The 18,032-nt window shown below is 45.5% G+C and overlaps 2 non-coding genes across 2 annotated transcripts; both read left to right on the top strand.

Moving 5' to 3' along the window:
- The first annotated feature begins 15,550 nt into the window (after positions 1-15,550).
- Positions 15,551-15,622, top strand: trnap-agg (transfer RNA proline (anticodon AGG)). Its single transcript has one exon. It is a non-coding gene; the product is annotated as a tRNA-Pro (tRNA).
- A 442-nt stretch (positions 15,623-16,064) lies between these two features.
- On the top strand, positions 16,065-16,136 carry trnaq-uug (transfer RNA glutamine (anticodon UUG)). Its single transcript has one exon. It is a non-coding gene; the product is annotated as a tRNA-Gln (tRNA).
- The last annotated feature ends 1,896 nt before the right edge of the window (positions 16,137-18,032 follow it).

The raw sequence follows: 18,032 nt of genomic DNA, 5'->3' as shown, positions 1-18,032 counted from the left end.
ATTCGTGTGCAGGTGCTGCAGCGTGATTTCCAATGACCACAAAAAAAGTGGCCGCATTTCCTCTGTGCTGGAAACTTTGCACTGGCTACCTTTTAATTGTAGATTTAATCAAAAAACTGCGCTTTAAGCCATGCAAGCTGAAATGTTTGCGGCCCGGCAGCAGCAGGGAGGATGTATGTTTCGGCTCATTGGTATAGGGGTATGATTCTTGCTTAGGGTGCGAGAGGTCCCGGGTTCAAATCCCGGACGAGCCCATTATTAGGCTTTGCTTTTAATCTCTTCAGCCTGATTAGGGCAACCAGGATATTTATATCCCGGGTTTCGGCAGAGGAACCACATCCGCCTCTTTTAGTCTACCTGATTCCACCTAGCCTCATCGCTATCTGCCTCTCAGACAGCCAGCTATCAGGAAGTGTTGGTTCCATGGTGTAATGGTTAGCACTTTGGGCTTTGAATCCAGCGATCCAAGTTCCAATCTCAGTAGAACCTTTTCAGGTTCTTTGCGGAAGGGTGGGAAAAAACAGAGGTGATGCGCAACTGCTGACGTGGCAGTGAAATTGGCACTCTCAAACAGAGTCGGAATTGGGGAAACATGGGCTTAAAAAGCAAAGGCTTCATTTGCTCCTTGCTATCGTGCTTTTGGACTCAATGACTTAAATCTCTGCTGCTCATGGGAAAAGTTGACACACGCCAAGGTTCCACGTGTAATGGTTTGCACTCTGGGCTCTGAATCCAGCGATCCGAGTTCAAATCTCGGTGGGACCTGCTTTTGCCAGGAATGTGTGCAGTACCTCGTTCGAAAAAACTTTTTCGGCAGCACTGAGCCGCAAGAGCTCATCTAGGTAGTGCCCCTTGAAGGGGGGCGTAAAAAGGATGGACAGCACTGGAGAATGCAGGCATCAATCCCGCTACCTCTCGCTTGCGCTTGCTGCTTCCTACCGATTGAGCTAAAGTAAGCCCAAAGTAAGCCCACGTGAGCCAATCGCGTTTCTCTGCTGTGGCTTACTTTTGACCAATCGCGTTTCTCTCCTGTGGCTTACTTTTGACCAATCGCGTTTCTCTCCTGTGGCTTACTTTTGACCAATCGCGTTTCTCTCCTGTGGCTTACTTTTGACCAATCGCGTTTCTCTGCTGTGGCTTACTTTTGACCAATCGCGTTTCTCTCCTGTGGCTTACTTTTGACCAATCGCGTTTCTCTCCTGTGGCTTACTTTTGACCAATCGTGTTTCTCTTCTGTGACGTACTTTTGACCAATCAGCGGCTCCTATTATTGTCATCTTTGCAACAGGTAAGGCTATTCTTCATTACTGTATAATCGTTTAATATTTATTCATATACATTGTGTATTTTTGGAAAATTAGACATGCCAATATAGCTAGCTAGCGTGTATATTACAGGTTTACTTCAGTACCTGTGAACCTGTAACTTTTCCCATGATAAAATACAGAAAAGAAAACATGTAGCTACTGTTAAGTTAATTAGCCGGCCGCTAATTAAGCTATATCCTCCTGAGACCAAAAAAATTTTAGTTAATAATTTAGTATTTTGTGTGTCATTACATTGTTTAGAGCATAAGAAAGTTTTTTGCAAAAACGTTTATTTTTATTTTTATAATGTTCATATAGGTTATACTATGTCTTCTGTATAGGACACTACTAGGACTCATTTTTTTATTATTATTTTATTTAAAAAGACGTGATCTAAAAAAAAACCATTGTTTTTGCCTATTCATGTCTTTAAATAAAATAATAATAAAAAATGAGTCCTAGTGTCCTCTACAGAAGACATAGTATAACCTATATGAACATTATTAAAAAAAAAAACGTTTTTGCAAAAAACTTTCTTATGCTCTAAACAATGTAATTACACACATAATACTAAATTAACTAAACTTTTTTTGGTCTCAGGAGGATATAGCTTAATTATATCAGTGTTTTATATCCTGAAATTGTTTAGGTTTCAGGATTTTATATACCAAACTTTGTATGAAGATGATTCCCAACTATGTTATAAAAGATAACAGAATGATTTGATATAGACTTCCATTTTGCTTTATGCAATATGTGTGTAAAATGGCCATAAGCGGGTTTTCCCATTTTATACAATGTATCTATGTATCTAATTTGCATATTAATGTATTATTGGGGCAACATGTAATGAAAAAAGAAGTGTAATAATGGGAGTTAGTAGTAATTGCCAAGATTTTCATAATAATATCTAATATTTCATATAATTTCTTTCCATATTGTCACCCAAAATGCCTGAAAAACATGATTTAAGTCCTGCTGTGTAGTTTGCTAAATTATTGTAACACACTTAACATACAGGTATCTTTTAGATTGACAGAGGTAATAGTCTCTTTCTGATTTTCATTTCAGAAAATGTACGCATACCCCGTTTTTCGTCGCCAGTCAGCAACATCAAACCGTCTCCTCATGGCGCCATCGGCGGAGGCGAAGCAACTTCAAAATGTGGTGTCTGGAAGGGCCAAATCGAAGGAGGAGGTGCTGGCAGAGGCAAGTACTTTTGTCTGCACAAACGGTGGAGATCCCAGTGACCAGTTTTTAGTACTGGCTCACTGCAAACTTCAGTTTGGGATGTACCAGGGTCAGAGATTTAGATGGCTCCTGGAAAACTCTCTGGGGTACGCAGTGTATTTGGTGCTCAGCATTTCCAGTGAGAACGCGCAGACAACCCCCCTGTCAGAAAATAAACAACCGTTCCTACAGTACACTTCTCATATTAGAGAGATGGCAGAAGAAGTAGAGAAGTATAACAGGAAGCAGGAAATGCAAGCAGAAGCCCGGGCAACTGGAGACCAGGGCTGCTTGATGGTGGAGTTTGGTGACTTTCAGGGCCGGTCCATGAAGGATGTTTATGAAGACCAGAGCAATGAGGCCGAATCCCTCATCAGGTACTTGGTTAAGGCAGATGCCAGGCCCAACACTAACATGGCCATTTTCAAGGCGTATGTCCTGAAAAGACGGGCTTCTGATATGGGCACCAGTGTACATCAGCCTGCACGTCCACCTGCAGCCTCCAGTACCTCTGCACGTCCACCTGCAACCTCTAGTGCCTCTGCACGTCCACCTACAGCCATCCAAACTGGTTTACAGCAGACCGCCACTGTGAAAGCACTGTTGGCGCGTGGCAAACATTTGTCACCTTCACAGCTGGCAAAAAAACTAATGTCACCAGTTAAACCCTGTGAGTAGGAGTGTAAATATAGAATTTTCCCTACAGCAGTTCTACATGTATTGATTTATCGTCATGGCAAACTTGTCCACTTGTTGTTTCCAGATCCATTACTGCAGTCCACTTTACCTCCTCCGGCAGCAGAACCCCCAGCCAAACATTTGGTCCCAAAGCAGCTTTTCGCTACTGGTAAGTAAGCAACATCTTACATATGTTTGTCTCCATGTATTGATCACAGTAATAGTTTTAACATTTGTGCTCCAGGCACTTCCATTCCCACTGCTGAAGATGATGATGAGGAGCTGGTATTTGCTGCATCACAATGTGAAGCACAGCTAAATACAGGTGTGGCATATGACACAAATGCAAATATTATAAGAATGTTTTGTGGAAACCCACTGAGAATCATTATTTTTGAAAATAAATAAACATTTTTTAAATATTTTTTGTTTACAATACAGAATTATGTGACATCATGCCTCAAGCGGGAGGCATTCTTTGAGTGCACTTCTTCCAAACCTTAAGGATGTCCAAAGGTGTCAGTGTATTTATTTGCGTTTCCGAACTTACCTGTTGCTAAACAATCACTGGATAACTTTTTCACACCGCTTGCTCTTCTCACTCACTCAACCTGAGCAGACAGGATGGTGGAGATTCATTGTTCTAATAATTAGAGGAACAGTTTTTCCTTATTGTGTCTGTGTGCATGCTTCATGTCTGTGGGCATCATACTTTTTTTTACTGAATTCATCACGACTCATTTTCCTTCTTTCATTCCATCTAATCCTCATTCTCAAAGAGCTATATTGATCCCATATTCCTTACATCAATAAAGTGTACACTGTGTTCTTTGCTTCTTGACACTAATACCATTTTCTTCACTGTTATTCCTAAATATAATCATAATTATTATTAATACTTGTTTAAAATTACTGCTTCGCCGGCTGTTTGTGGACTGCATTTATGGCATATTACTATCAAATAACAGTCATCCTTATATTGTTTATGTTACTGTTCACTCAGAGGCCTGTGCCGGTCCGTCTCCATCAGCGGAAACAGCACAGACACCAGCTCTTCCTCATCATCAGCCACCAGCTGAGCTTCCTAGTCACTGGAGAGATCATCTTCCACCTTTCCAGCATGAGTGGATCCGGAACACACTGTTTAAGGCCAACATGCGAACCGAAAAGCCAGAAATAGTGTCCCAGCTGAAGCTTTGGTGGTATCCTCCTCAGCCCCCTTTAATAAACACCCAGCCACCCGCCTCACCTGACCTCTTCTTCTGTCGGCCCATTTTCTTATGGATGCCGCTAAAGATGTGGTTGTTTCCTCTTGTCTGCGTTCGCCCAGACTGTGGTAAGCACAGACTTACAGCGGCAGGACTTTACCGTACCGTGCGCAAGGTCTTGGACATTGATGGGTGGTATGACCTTGCCACTGAGTATCTGGAGTGCAAACGCTGCAAAAAGAAGTATCCAGCTTGGAATGAGGACATCTTAGGACAGCTGGATATGGGCCACCGCAGTCAGTTTCCAGCTTTGCTGACATACAGGTAATTCATAATGACAATCATTCATTATCAGGCGCTTTTATTTGTGTTATTTTTTCCAACCAAAGCATTTGCATGATTATACTGTTGTTTCTTTAGATACTCATGTGACAACCGGGTGGTGAGGATGATGAGGGAGAGGACACTGGGCAACAGTGTGACTCAGCTCTACAAGAAGCTGATGGAACAACACAGTGAGGCATGGACACAGCGTGTCCTGCAGTACCTGACTGCCTGTGAACCATTCACAAGCTCCTCCCTTGTGCAGCCTCCTGTGTTTGCTGAGCCTCCCCTTTTACCTGCCCTTCCTAAACCTAAGTTGAACTAGGGGGCGCGGCACGGCTGCTGACCCTGTGCTTCTCCGTTCGTTTGTTTGTTGTTTGTGAATTTTTGGCGTTTATCGTGTTGTAAACTTTTGTTTTGTTCACGTCCTTGAGTTAAGCAACATGGAAATGGATTACTTGCGCGCAGTGGTGATTTTTATCCTATATGCTGTCGTTAGAGAGAACTTTGCCCTAGCCGGGAACAATGAAGGAAGTGAACGAACGTCGCCACTGATTACATACTCGAGGGAATTTCTTCTTGCCCTAAGGAATAAAGCTGTGTCTGTGGACTTAAATCACGTATCATCAACCCCTCATGGAAAAGCCCAAGGTAGGAAAACGAAAAAAAGAGGCTCGAGGGGGGGCGTTCGTAACAGGTTGAGAAGGCGAGGAAACAGACACCCGCTTCCCATCATAACTCTGTCAAACGTCAGATCATTAAATAATAAACTGGATGAGATCACAACACGTCTCCGGTTTGATGAGGATTTTCGGAGGAGTAATTTGCTCTGCTTCACAGAGACATGGCTTCACGAGGACAGCACTTGCATTGATATGGAGGGATTTACAGTTATAAGAGCAGATCGTGATAAGGTGTCATCTCAAAAATCCATCGGGGGAGGACTCTGTATGTTTATTGACAGCGCTTGGGCTTCACAATTCAATGTACTCAAGAGAGTGTGCACTAGAGACTATGAGCTGCTGTCTGTATCTATCAGGCCGTTTTACCTTCCGCGGGAGTTTGGGCAAATCACCATTATTCTTGTTTATGTCCCAGGGCCTAATAACAAAGAAGCTGCGGAAATAATAACCGACAGCTTCAATGCTGCTCTCTCCCGATCAGCAGATCAGCCGGTGTTTATTTTGGGGGATTTCAACACATGTCAGCTGTCACCTCATCTACCCACTCTGCAGCAGTATGTCACCACGCCCACTCGCTCCACTCGCATACTGGATCAGTGCTTCGGTAACATCCCAGACGCATATAAGGCAGTGAGTCGCCCTCCTCTTGGTAAGTCCGATCACAATGTCATTCATCTCCTTCCAACATACAGACAGAAAGTCAGGCGTGAAAAACCACTCCTGAAAACTGTACGTCAATGGACTGAGGATGGGGAGGAGGAGCTAAGAGATTGTTTTGACTCTACAGATTGGCGCATGTTTTTTGACGCATGCTCTGATCATCACTAATTGACAGACACAATCACATGCTATATCAAGTTCTGTGAAGAAACTGTTATCACTTCCAAGATAGTTCAAGTGTTTAGTAATAACAAGCCATGGCTCTCAAAGGATCTTAAAATGTGTCTGAATGAGAAAAGGGCTGCATTTTTGAGAGGAGAAGCTGACTTAGTAAAGGAGAAAGAGAAGGATTTCAAGCGTAAAGCTTTTACAGCAAAAATAGATTTTAAGAATAAGGTTGAGCAAAGATTTTGTACAGGCAATGCAAAACAAGCATGGGAGGGATTAAATACAATAATGGGTAGGGAAAGAAAAAAACAAAGTGTAAACGTGGCAGATTGTGGCAAATTTGTTATTGATTAAACATTTTCTATGGAAGATACGATGTGAGAGACCCAAAAATAGGGTGCAATATTACCTGTGATCAGATTGGTAGTTATGAACATATACAGCTTTCTGAAGAAGAAGTAGCCATGTGTCTCTCTAAAATCAGACCAAACAAAGCCCCTGGGCCTGATGGCCTCCAAGGAAGGGTGCTAAAGGTATGCTCTCAACAGCTTAAAGGGGTTCTTACTCAGCTGTTCCAAATTTTGCTGAATTGTGGTGTTTTTCCAAACGTATGGAAGAAGTCCACAATAATACCTGTGCCTAAGGTCTCTAGGGCTACAGACCTTGGAGACTTTAGACCGGTGGCACTCACTCCACTCTTAGCCAAGTGTATGGAGAGAGTGGTCAGCACCCATCTTATGGCTTCTGTTGGGAATCAACTTGACCCCCTTCAATTTGCCTATAGGTCACACAGGGGCACAGAGGACGCAACTCTTACTCTTGTAAATCAAATAGCTAAACGTCTGCAACAACCAAAATCACTTGCTCGGGTTCTTTTTATTGATTTTACATCTGCTTTTAATACTATGCAAATTGATATTCTTTTAGAACAACTTCATAGGATGAATGTGAATGGTGGGCTCATTCACTGGATTAGAAGTTTATTAACTGACTGCCCTCAGAGAGTCTTAATGAATGGGGTCTACTCAGATGAGCTTGTCATAAATACTGGAGCACCACAAGGCTGCGTGTTGTCACCTCTGTTGTTTTCAATCTATATAAATGACATGACTGTGCACAGCACCAATATTAGTTTACTTAAGTATGCTGATGACATGGCCTTGGTAGGACTTCTCACAGAAAATAATGCAGCACATGAGGAAGCTTATTTTAGCCAAGTCACTTTACTGCAGGACTGGTGTCAGACTGTTAAACTGGAAATTAATGTGACTAAAACAAAAGAACTTATAATACGAACGAAACCAAGAGGGGCCAGTAACATCACCCCTGTTGTACTTAACAGCCGGCCTGTGGAAGTAGTGGAAAATTTTAAGTACTTGGGTACAATCATTGATTGCACTTTAAGTTTTAATGTTAACTCAGAGAGTATTTTTAAGAGAGCTAACCAGCGATTGTTTTTAATTAGAAAGGTGAGGAGCTTCAAGGTCAGTCAACACATTCTTGAGATGGCATATAGGGGTCTGGTAGAAAGCATTTTACAGTTCAATATAACAGCTTGGTATGGCAATCTGAATGTGAAAGACAAAAACAAGCTTTCCAAAATTGTTAATATTGCAGGGAAGGTGATTGCCAAGTCACAAAGGCAGCTTGGGGATGTGTATGATAGGGCGGTACTCAGGAAGGCCAGACAGATATCAGCAGACACCCTACACCCACTCAACTCAGAGTTTGAGTTGCTCCCATCTGGCCGTAGATTCAGGGTCCCAAGGGCGAGCCGGAACATTTATAAGAGATCCTTTATTCCCCATGCCATACAGGAACTTAATTTAAACTGAAAGCGTCTTTGTGTTTTATATAACTTCTAATCGGCTGCGCTGCTTTCCATTTTCTGTTGTTGTATGTTGACGGTGGTAATGTCATACTTTTAAACTGTGTGTATTTTGTCATTTTAACTGTTGTGTCACTGATGCATATATGTTTGGAGAAGTCAAAGACAAATTTCCACCAAGGTGGACAATAAAGTCTAATAATAATAATAATAATAATAAGTGGCTGTTAGCTGTGTACGCCAGGGATGTTCTGGGGCGACTGGACGAGGTCAAGGCCAAAATAACATCTGTATTTGGCTCTGTTCTCAAGATGGACTCCACAAAAAAGGTATCACAGCCCTGTTTATATCCAGAAATTGTCCAGATATGGATATGTGTGTGTGTGTACATAATGCACAGTTATGAGTTTTTATTTTGTTTTGTTTTTAAAAATCTTTTTTTTCTTCAATAGGTCACAAAAAAAACTTGCCGGTGATGCTTCAGGAACAGCTGCCTGGTGCACAAATGTTGGTAACGAACACGGCCAAGTCCTTGTCTCTGTCCTAACAGCCGCCGAGGGACATGCACTGGACCCCATGGCAGCTGGCCTAATGAAGCGCTACCGAGAGGCAGGAGAGGCATCCCCAAAGGTGATGTACGTGGACAGAGATTGCTGCAGTCAACACGGCCAGTCTCAGGTGAAGGCCATGTTTTCGGAGTGGGATGAGCTTGAAGTGCGCCTGGACATCTGGCATTTCATGCGGCGATTTGCTGCAGGTGTCACGACAGAGGCTCATCCGCTCTATGGGATCTTCATGGCACGTCTATCCATGTCCATATTCCAGTGGGATTCAGAGGATGTGGCTGCTCTTCGCCGTGCAAAGGAGGGTGAGCTGGCAGCAAAGAAGACTGGCTACATCTCAGAAAAGGCGGTCAGTGCTCGCATTAACCGGAGGGAGTTGGCACTGCACTGCCGGAGGAGGACCAGGGGGGAGGAGGAGACCACCATATTGATTGGGTCACTGATTGATCAGTTTGACAGTGCGGACGGGAAGGATACTCTGGGAGTTCCACTTCTGAACCATGAACGGATCCAGCAGATATGGAAAGAACAGCGGAAGCATGTACAGTGTATCCAAGACCCAGAGCACTTTCCGCTCTACATAAAGAAGGGGACACTGAAGAAAGGCGGTGTGGAGCTGTGCTGCTACAGGTGTGCTCGAGGCTCTACCTCCTTGGAGTCATTCCACCTCCACCTGAACCGTTTTATTCCAGGTATTACATACATATGGATTAGTAATTTTTCTGTAAAAAAATATAAGCACTGTAACTGCTTCCATTACGTTAAATTAATGTCACATTAATAAATGTCACACTTTTACAGTTCTTTTTGTCACGACGCACACACAGGGAAACAGTAGATCCAGAAGCAGTATATTTATTGGGTAATCCGTACACGTAATCCAGTCCAGGCAAGGGTCAAACACCGTATAAGCAATCCTAGAACAAAACAACAAAAACGAGAAACGAGCAGAAACAAACCTCAGAAGTGTGGGGACATAAAACAACGACTCCGTGACATGGACTGAAACAGACAGGGTATTTATACACAGAACTAAACAATGTAATGGAAAACAGCTGCGTACAATGATGAGTGATGAGAACAGACAAAGGATCGTGGGAAATGCAGTTCCAGAATGAATGGTGACAGTAAGGGAAAGAGACCTCTAGTGGACACCCGGGGAAAACACAAAAACAAGCAGACGACCCATCGGGCGGCCAGGGCGAAGCAGACGACCCATCGGGCGGCCAGGGCGAAGCAGACGGCCCATCGGGCGGCCAGGGCGCTGAAGACCCCTCGGGCGGCCAGGGCGGTGAAGACCCCTCGGGCGGCCAGGGCGGTGCAGACCCCTCGGGCGGCCAGGGCGGTGAAGACCCCTCGGGCGGCCAGGGCGGTGCAGACCCCTCGGGCGGCCAGGGCGGAGCAGACCCCTCGGGCGGCCAGGGCGTAGCAGACCCCTCGGGCGGCCAGGGCGGTGAAGACCCTTCGGGCGGCCATGGCAGAGGCTCTGGAACAGACACTGGCTCAGGAATATCAGACACCGGCTCTGGAACAGCAGACACTGGCTCTGGAACAGACGGCACCGGCTCTGGCTCTAAAACAGCCACTGGCTCCAGCTCTGGAACAGACACTGGCACTGGCACTGGCTCAGGAACAGGCATTAGCTCAGGAACAGACACCGGCTCTGGAACAGCAGACACTGGCTCTGGAACAGACGGCACCGGCTCTGGCTCTAAAACAGCCACTGGCTCCAGCTCTGGAACAGACACTGGCACTGGCACTGGCTCAGGAACAGGCATTAGCTCAGGAACAGACACCCGCTCAGGAACAGACACCAAAACTGTAACAGCCACAAGAACAGACACAAACACAGAAACAAACACTGGCTCTGGCGCTGGAACAGGCACTGGCTCTGGAACAGACATTGGCTCCGGCTCTGGAACAGGCACTGGCTCTGCCTCCGGCTCTGGAACAGGCACTGGCTCTGCCTCCGGCTCTGGAACAGGCACTGGCTCTGCCTCCGGCTCTGGAACAGGCACTGGCTCTGCCTCCGGCTCTGGAACAGGCACTGGCTCTGCCTCCGGCTCTGGAACAGGCACTGGCTCTGCCTCCGGCTCTGGAACAGGCACTGGCTCTGCCTCCGGCTCTGGAACAGGCACTGGCTCTGCCTCCGGCTCTGGAACAGGCATTGGCTCTGCCTCCGGCTCTGGAACAGGCATTGGCTCTGCCTCCGGCTCTGGAACAGGCATTGGCTCTGCCTCCGGCTCTGGAACAGGCATTGGCTCTGCATCCGGCTCTGGAACAGGCATTGGCTCTGCCTCCGGCTCTGGGATAGTAGACACTGGCATGTCCAGGATCCGAGCCAGACGCTCCAGATAGTCCAGGTCCATGAAGGAAGACGGCACTGGCTCTGCCTCTGGCTCTGGGACGGGTACTGGCTCTGCCTCCGGCTCTGGAACGGGCATTGGCTCTGCCTCCGGCTCTGGAACGGGCACTGGCTCTGCCTCCGGCTCTGGAACGGGCACTGGCTCTGCCTCCGGCTCCGGCTCTGGAACAGCAGACACTGGCTGCGGCACTGGGACAGGAGACACGGGCATGTCCAGGATCCGAGCCAGACGCTCCAGATAGTCCAGGTCCATGAAGGCAGACGGAACGTGAACAGTCTCTCGCTGGGCAGACGTGACGTGAACAGTCTCTCGCTGGGCAGACGTGACGTGAACAGTCTCTCGCTGGGCAGACGTGACGTGAACAGTCTCTCGCTGGGCAGACGTGACGTGAACAGTCTCTCGCTGGGCAGACGTGACGTGAACAGTCTCTGACTGGGCAGACGCGACGTGAACGGTCTCTGACTGGGCAAACGGGACGTGAACAGTCTCTGACTGGGCAAACGGGACGTGAACCATCTCCGAATCAGCCTCCAGAAAAGCGGCGGGCTGCTGGGACACGGCCTCCGGGCCATTGGAGAGGCTAGAGGCTAGAGGCTAGAGGCTCCTCCGCCGTTTCCGCGGGTGAAGTGCGCGCTCTGGGCTGGATGGAAGCAGCGCCGGATGAAACTCTGGAATGGATCGCACCAGCCCAGGGTCGAAGAGGGGCCTGAGTGGAAAATGGTGTTGGAATTCCTCTCGACCACCTCCTCCAATGCGACCTCCACGGGTCCCGCGAAACTTGACCAACCGGGTCCCCTCAAACAAATCCCTTCTCTCCCGCTCGGTGGCTGGGGAAGAGATATTAAAAAACATACCGCTGGATCTTGATGACGGAGTCGTTCTGTCACGACGCACACACAGGGAAACAGTAGATCCAGAAGCAGTATATTTATTGGGTAATCCGTACACGTAATCCAGTCCAGGCAAGGGTCAAACACCGTATAAGCAATCCTAGAACAAAACAACAAAAACGAGAAACGAGCAGAAACAAACCTCAGAAGTGTGGGGACATAAAACAACGACTCCGTGACATGGACTGAAACAGACAGGGTATTTATACACAGAACTAAACAATGTAATGGAAAACAGCTGCGTGCAATGATGAGTGATGAGAACAGACAAAGGATCGTGGGAAATGCAGTTCCAGAATGAATGGTGACAGTAAGGGAAAGAGACCTCTAGTGGACACCCGGGGAAAACACAAACCAACACTGTGACACTTTTCTGATGTCATAAAAGCATTGACAAAGCTGTCTTGCCTCACAAATCACTAATAACTCTGGTTATAATGACAATAATTTTTTTATGTAATTACATAACTCTATTACATGTAACCAGCTACTTCATAGCACCTCATGTGTAGTAAATATATTGTACATATGTGACATATAAAACCTTTTTTTTTTTTTTTTTTTACTTTTAGGAACCAGTGCCAGTGGTTCAAGCATCAAGCCTTGAGGGCTTGATGCGTTGGAATGATGACCGGATGGAAGATGCCATAAAAGGAGCCTCCTCCATCCGGTCATATGGCAGTGCCATGAGAGAGGTTGTGGACCAGCTTAGCAAGACAGTCTTTGGGAAGCCCTGGGATGAGCGCTATCGCCCTCCTGGAGCATATACAGGCAAGACATTCATTAATTTGTTATTTTGTAATACTCTACTAAGTATCAATTTAGCCTTAAATGTACTAGACAAAATATTAAGACATATTTTTTCCCCTTTTATTCTCGTAGGTGAATTGCTAGGAATAGAGTACCTTTACAGCCAGACTGGCAAAACACTGACTCCAGTGCTCCAGAACCCAGAGGATGAAGACAGGCTGGTGGAGGAAATTGATGACCAAGACCTGCAAGATGAGGGGTTTGAGGAAGAGATAACGGAGGACATCACAGTTCCAGTGCTGTACGAGAATGACCCCTGCCATGATCTCGCAAACAGCCCCTCATCTTTGCCTCAGTCTCAGTCCCCAGCATCACTGGCTGATGTATCAATGGCTGACGTGTCACTGGCTGAGCCATCCACATCAACTAGAGAAGGACACCAACTTGCCCCTGCCCCTTCAGTGTTGTCACAGCCATCTGACACTGGAAGCAGTTTCTCCGACGAGGCTCAGGTAAAACACTTTAAGGGCTTTATTTAATTTCAATCTCGTTTTATTCCACATATATTAACATTAATCTGAATTTACTAGGGAGCAGTCATTGGGCCCGATGGCATTGCTGGGTGGGACAAGGTCCAGGATATGGCAGGTTACCTGGTTGTTCTTCGTGAGGCTCCTTACCTCACTGACCTGCAGGTGACAGAGGCCATTCAGCTGTGGACAGCTCTCCATGACATAGACAAACAGCGGGTCAACTATCAGCCTCGACATCAGCCTCAGCTGACACATGGACGCTTTAAGGCACCAAAGCGGTCCGGAGTCACACCGGGTGTGGAGAGTGTAAAACGGTGTCTGATTGGACATCCCGGGGGACCAGCACAGTGGCCCAGCACCAGCCGCTTGGTTGAGGCCATTTGTACAAAGCTGTGTGCTTTACACAAGTCGCCGACCAAGAAGGCTGGAGTTTGCCGCCCCAGGTGGTCTAAAATCCTCTCGGATTACCACCACATCCGAGAGCTGGTGCTTAACAATCACAGGCTGATGGATGAAACAATGATCCAGCTGTTTGAGCTAAACCAGAAGACACTCATTCAGTGGTAAGCAAGGCACATTATTTTCTTCAAATTAACTGAATACTTTTTTAAACATATATATAATACATGTAATTTATTTTCAGGTTTCAACGGCAGCAGAAAAAACAGGAAATGAGTGTCCTCGCTCAGGGACTGACTCCACCTGACCCAATTGCTGTGGCTGATACGCAGCTTCCTCCACCGAGGGAAAAATTGGATGAAGCGGCATCGACCTCACGCCCAAAACATACATTTACCCTTCCGCCAAATCGAGAAGGACAGGCTCCTCTTCTGCGACCAGGTCGACGGCCTGCTGCTGCCACCACCATGGTGTGCCCCATTGCAAATGCCCCCACAGCATCAGGAGTTGTGCAGCCCATTTCAGCACCTGGGTCATTGTCACTAGTCCTTAACCCAGACATGACTGTGTCAATGGTGATTCCACCTTCTGGTGCTTCAACATCCGGTGCAGGCCCAGCCCGTTACACCCAGAGGAACAGGCGCCGGCGGGCCCAGGAGACGGAAAGCGGAGTCCATAAGAGGAAGTATGTGCGAGGGGTAACCTTTAACATGTGCAGCAAATGTGGGCAGCCCAAAACCAAAGAGTTTGGCCATAGCCGATATGGTAATGCCACATTTTGCTTGCGTGCCTCAAATGGAAAATCTTTAGATGACTGGTTGGCAGAACAGCGCCAGCAAAATACAAGCCAAACTCCACCTCCTCAATAAACAATTTGCTTTTTCCTGTATATATTTTGTATATATTACTGTACATGGTTCCACCCAGTCTTTCATATTGTCCTATATATATATATATATATATATATATATATATATATATATATATATATATATATATATATATGTGTGTGTTTGTGTCTGTGTACTCATTTCATTATTTGTGTGTATTCATTTTAATATTGGTTTTTTTACATTTAAAGTGTCATTTAAATATTTGTGTATTCATTTTAATAAAACATTTTAAGTGCCATTGAAATATTTGTGTGTATTCATTTTAATAAAACATTTAAAATGTCTTAAAGTAATCTAATAAATCATATCTCTCAAATCATATCCCTCACAAAAAACACACATATTTGAAGAAACATTTTTATTCATTTTATTCAATCATAAACAACATGTAATATGCATTTTTTTAAAATAATATACACAAAAAAAACATTTAATAAAATATTTGAAGTGTCTTAAAACAAATCTGATAAATCATGTCAATCAAATCATATCCCTCCATTTTTATTCATTTTATTAAATAATCAACAACATGTAATGTGCAATATTTAAAAATAATAATAATACACACAAAAAAATATAAATCAATATAATGATGTCATAGATAAATGAAGACGCAGGCGCAGTTGATCACACGCAGAACACGGGTTCGAATCCAGCCCGCGGAGGGTGACTTGTTTCAAATGTGACTAAAATATAGCCCTAATAATGTTGCAGGGGAAATTTGTGGGCAAATTCTCGTTTTTCGCGTCTTTTTGGCTTGTGTGCGGGGGCGCAAAGATTGGGCCCCTTCTTTTACGCAGCGAGCGCTCTACCATTTGAGCTAATTCCCCTCGATGATGGAGAAGAGGTGTCCATCGCTCTCAAAGACAAAGACGAGGCGCGATCCCTAGCACGTGTGCAGGTGCTGCAGCGTGATTTCCAATGACCACAAAAAAGAGGCCGCATTTCCTCTGTGCTGGCAACTTTGCACTGGCTACCTTTTAATTGTAGATTTAATTAAAATATTGCGCTTTAAGCCATGCAAGCTTTAATGTTTTCGGCCCGGCAGCAGCAGGGAGGACGTATGTTTAGGCTCGTTGGTCTAGGGGTATGATTCTCTCTTAGGGTGCGAGAGGTCCCGGGTTCAAATCCCGGACGAGCCCATTATCAGGCTTTGCTTTTAATCTCTTAGGGCAATCAGGATATTTATCAGAAATTGGGGATAAAATGAGCCAGAGAGAGGCCGGTTAGCTCAGTTGGTTAGAGCGCGGTGCTAATAGTGCCAAGGTCAAGGGTTCGAACCCCGTACGGGCAACTCATTTTCTCTCTGGGACCTTCGCTCTGCTCTTCTCGAAAATGTCTAGCGGTCTCCCAGACATGACTGCTGGCTAAACCGCACAAGTACCTGGCCGAATTAGCTCAGTTGGGAGAGCGTTAGACTGAAGATCTAAAGGTCCCTGGTTCAATCCCGGGTTGCGGCAGAGGAACCACGTCCGCCTCTCTTAGTCGAGGCGGTCTATTGACCAAACGCCAGCTCTTATCTACCTGATTCCACCTAGCCTCATCGTTATCTGTCTCTCAGACAGCCAGCTATCAGGGTTTGTTTGTTCCATGGTGTAATGGTTAGCACTCTGGGCTTTGAATCCAGCGATCCGAGTTCAAATCTCGGTGGGACCATCATTTGCCAGGAATGTGTGCAGTACCTCGTTCGAAAAAACATTTTCGGCAGCACTGAGTCGTAAGAGCTCTTCTAGGTAGTGCCCCTTGAAGGGGGGCGTAAAAACGATGTACAGCACTGGAGAATGCAGGCATCGATCCCGCTATCTCTCGCATGCTAAGCGAGCGCTCTACCATTTGAGCTAATTCCCCTCGATGATGGAGAGAAGGTGTCCATCGCTCTCAAAGACAAAGACGAGGCGCGATCCCTAGCACGTGTGCAGGTGCTGCAGCGTGATTTCCAATGACCACAAAAAAACAGGCCGCATTTTCTCTGTGCTGGCAACTTTACACTGGCTACCTTTTAATTTAATTTAATCAAAAAATTGCGCTTTGACTCCAGCGATCCGAGTTCAAATCTCGGTGGAACCTTTTTAGGTTCTTTGTGGAAGGGAGGGAAAAAACAGAGGTGATGCGCAACTGCTGACGTGGCGGTGAAATTGGCACTCTCAAACCGAGTCGGAATCGGGGAAACATGGGCTTAAAAAGCAAAGGAATGTGTGCAGTACCTCGTTCAAAAAAACTTTTTCGGCAGCACTGAGTCGCAAGAGCTCATCTAGGTAGTGCCCCTTGAAGGGGGGGCGTAAAAACGATGTACAGCACTGGAGAATGCAGGCATCGATCCCGCTATCTCTCGCATGCTAAGCGAGCGCTCTACCATTTGAGCTAATTCCCCTCGATGATGGAGAGAAGGTGTCCATCGCTCTCAAAGACAAAGACGAGGCGCGATCCCTAGCACGTGTGCAGGTGCTGCAGCGTGATTTCCAATGACCACAAAAAAACAGGCCGCATTTTCTCTGTGCTGGCAACTTTACACTGGCTACCTTTTAATTTAATTTAATCAAAAAATTGCGCTTTGACTCCAGCGATCCGAGTTCAAATCTCGGTGGAACCTTTTTAGGTTCTTTGTGGAAGGGAGGGAAAAAACAGAGGTGATGCGCAACTGCTGACGTGGCGGTGAAATTGGCACTCTCAAACCGAGTCGGAATCGGGGAAACATGGGCTTAAAAAGCAAAGGAATGTGTGCAGTACCTCGTTCAAAAAAACTTTTTCGGCAGCACTGAGCCGCAAGAGCTCATCTAGGTAGTGCCCCTTGAAGGGGGGGCGTAAAAAGGATGGACAGCCCTGGAGAATGCAGGCATTGATCCCACTACCTCTCGCTTGCGCTTGCTGCTTCCTACCGATTGAGCTAAAGTAAGCCCAAAGTAAGCCCACGTGAGCCAATCGCGTTTCTCTGCTGTGGCTTACTTTTGACCAATCGCGTTTCTCTCCTGTGGCTTACTTTTGACCAATCGCGTTTCTCTCCTGTGGCTTACTTTTGACCAATCGCGTTTCTCTCCTGTGGCTTACTTTTGACCAATCGCGTTTCTCTCCCATGGCTTACTTTTGACCAATCGTGTTTCTCTTCTGTGACGTACTTTTGACCAATCAGCGGCTCCTATTATTGTCATCTTTGCAACAGGTAAGGCTATTCTTCATTACTGTATAATCGTTTAATATTTATTCATATACATTGTGTATTTTTGGAAAATTAGACATGCCAATATAGCTAGCTAGCGTGTATATTACAGGTTTACTTCAGTACCTGTGAACCTGTAACTTTTCCCATGATAAAATACAGAAAAGAAAACATGTAGCTACTGTTAAGTTAATTAGCCGGCCGCTAATTAAGCTATATCCTCCTGAGACCAAAAAAAGTTTAGTTAATAATTTAGTATTTTGTGTGTCATTACATTGTTTAGAGCATAAGAAAGTTTTTTGCAAAAACGTTTTTTTTTTTTATAATGTTCATATAGGTTATACTATGTCTTCTGTATAGGACACTACTAGGACTCATTTTTTATTATTATTTTATTT

The sequence above is a fragment of the Siphateles boraxobius genome, unplaced genomic scaffold, assembly GCF_051911475.1.
Source record: "Siphateles boraxobius isolate OS27281-9 unplaced genomic scaffold, OSU_SipBor_1 269, whole genome shotgun sequence".
Taxonomy (NCBI): domain Eukaryota; kingdom Metazoa; phylum Chordata; class Actinopteri; order Cypriniformes; family Leuciscidae; genus Siphateles; species Siphateles boraxobius.
The sequence above is the reverse complement of the archived record's forward strand: the minus strand, read 5'-3'. Positions and strand labels throughout refer to the sequence as shown.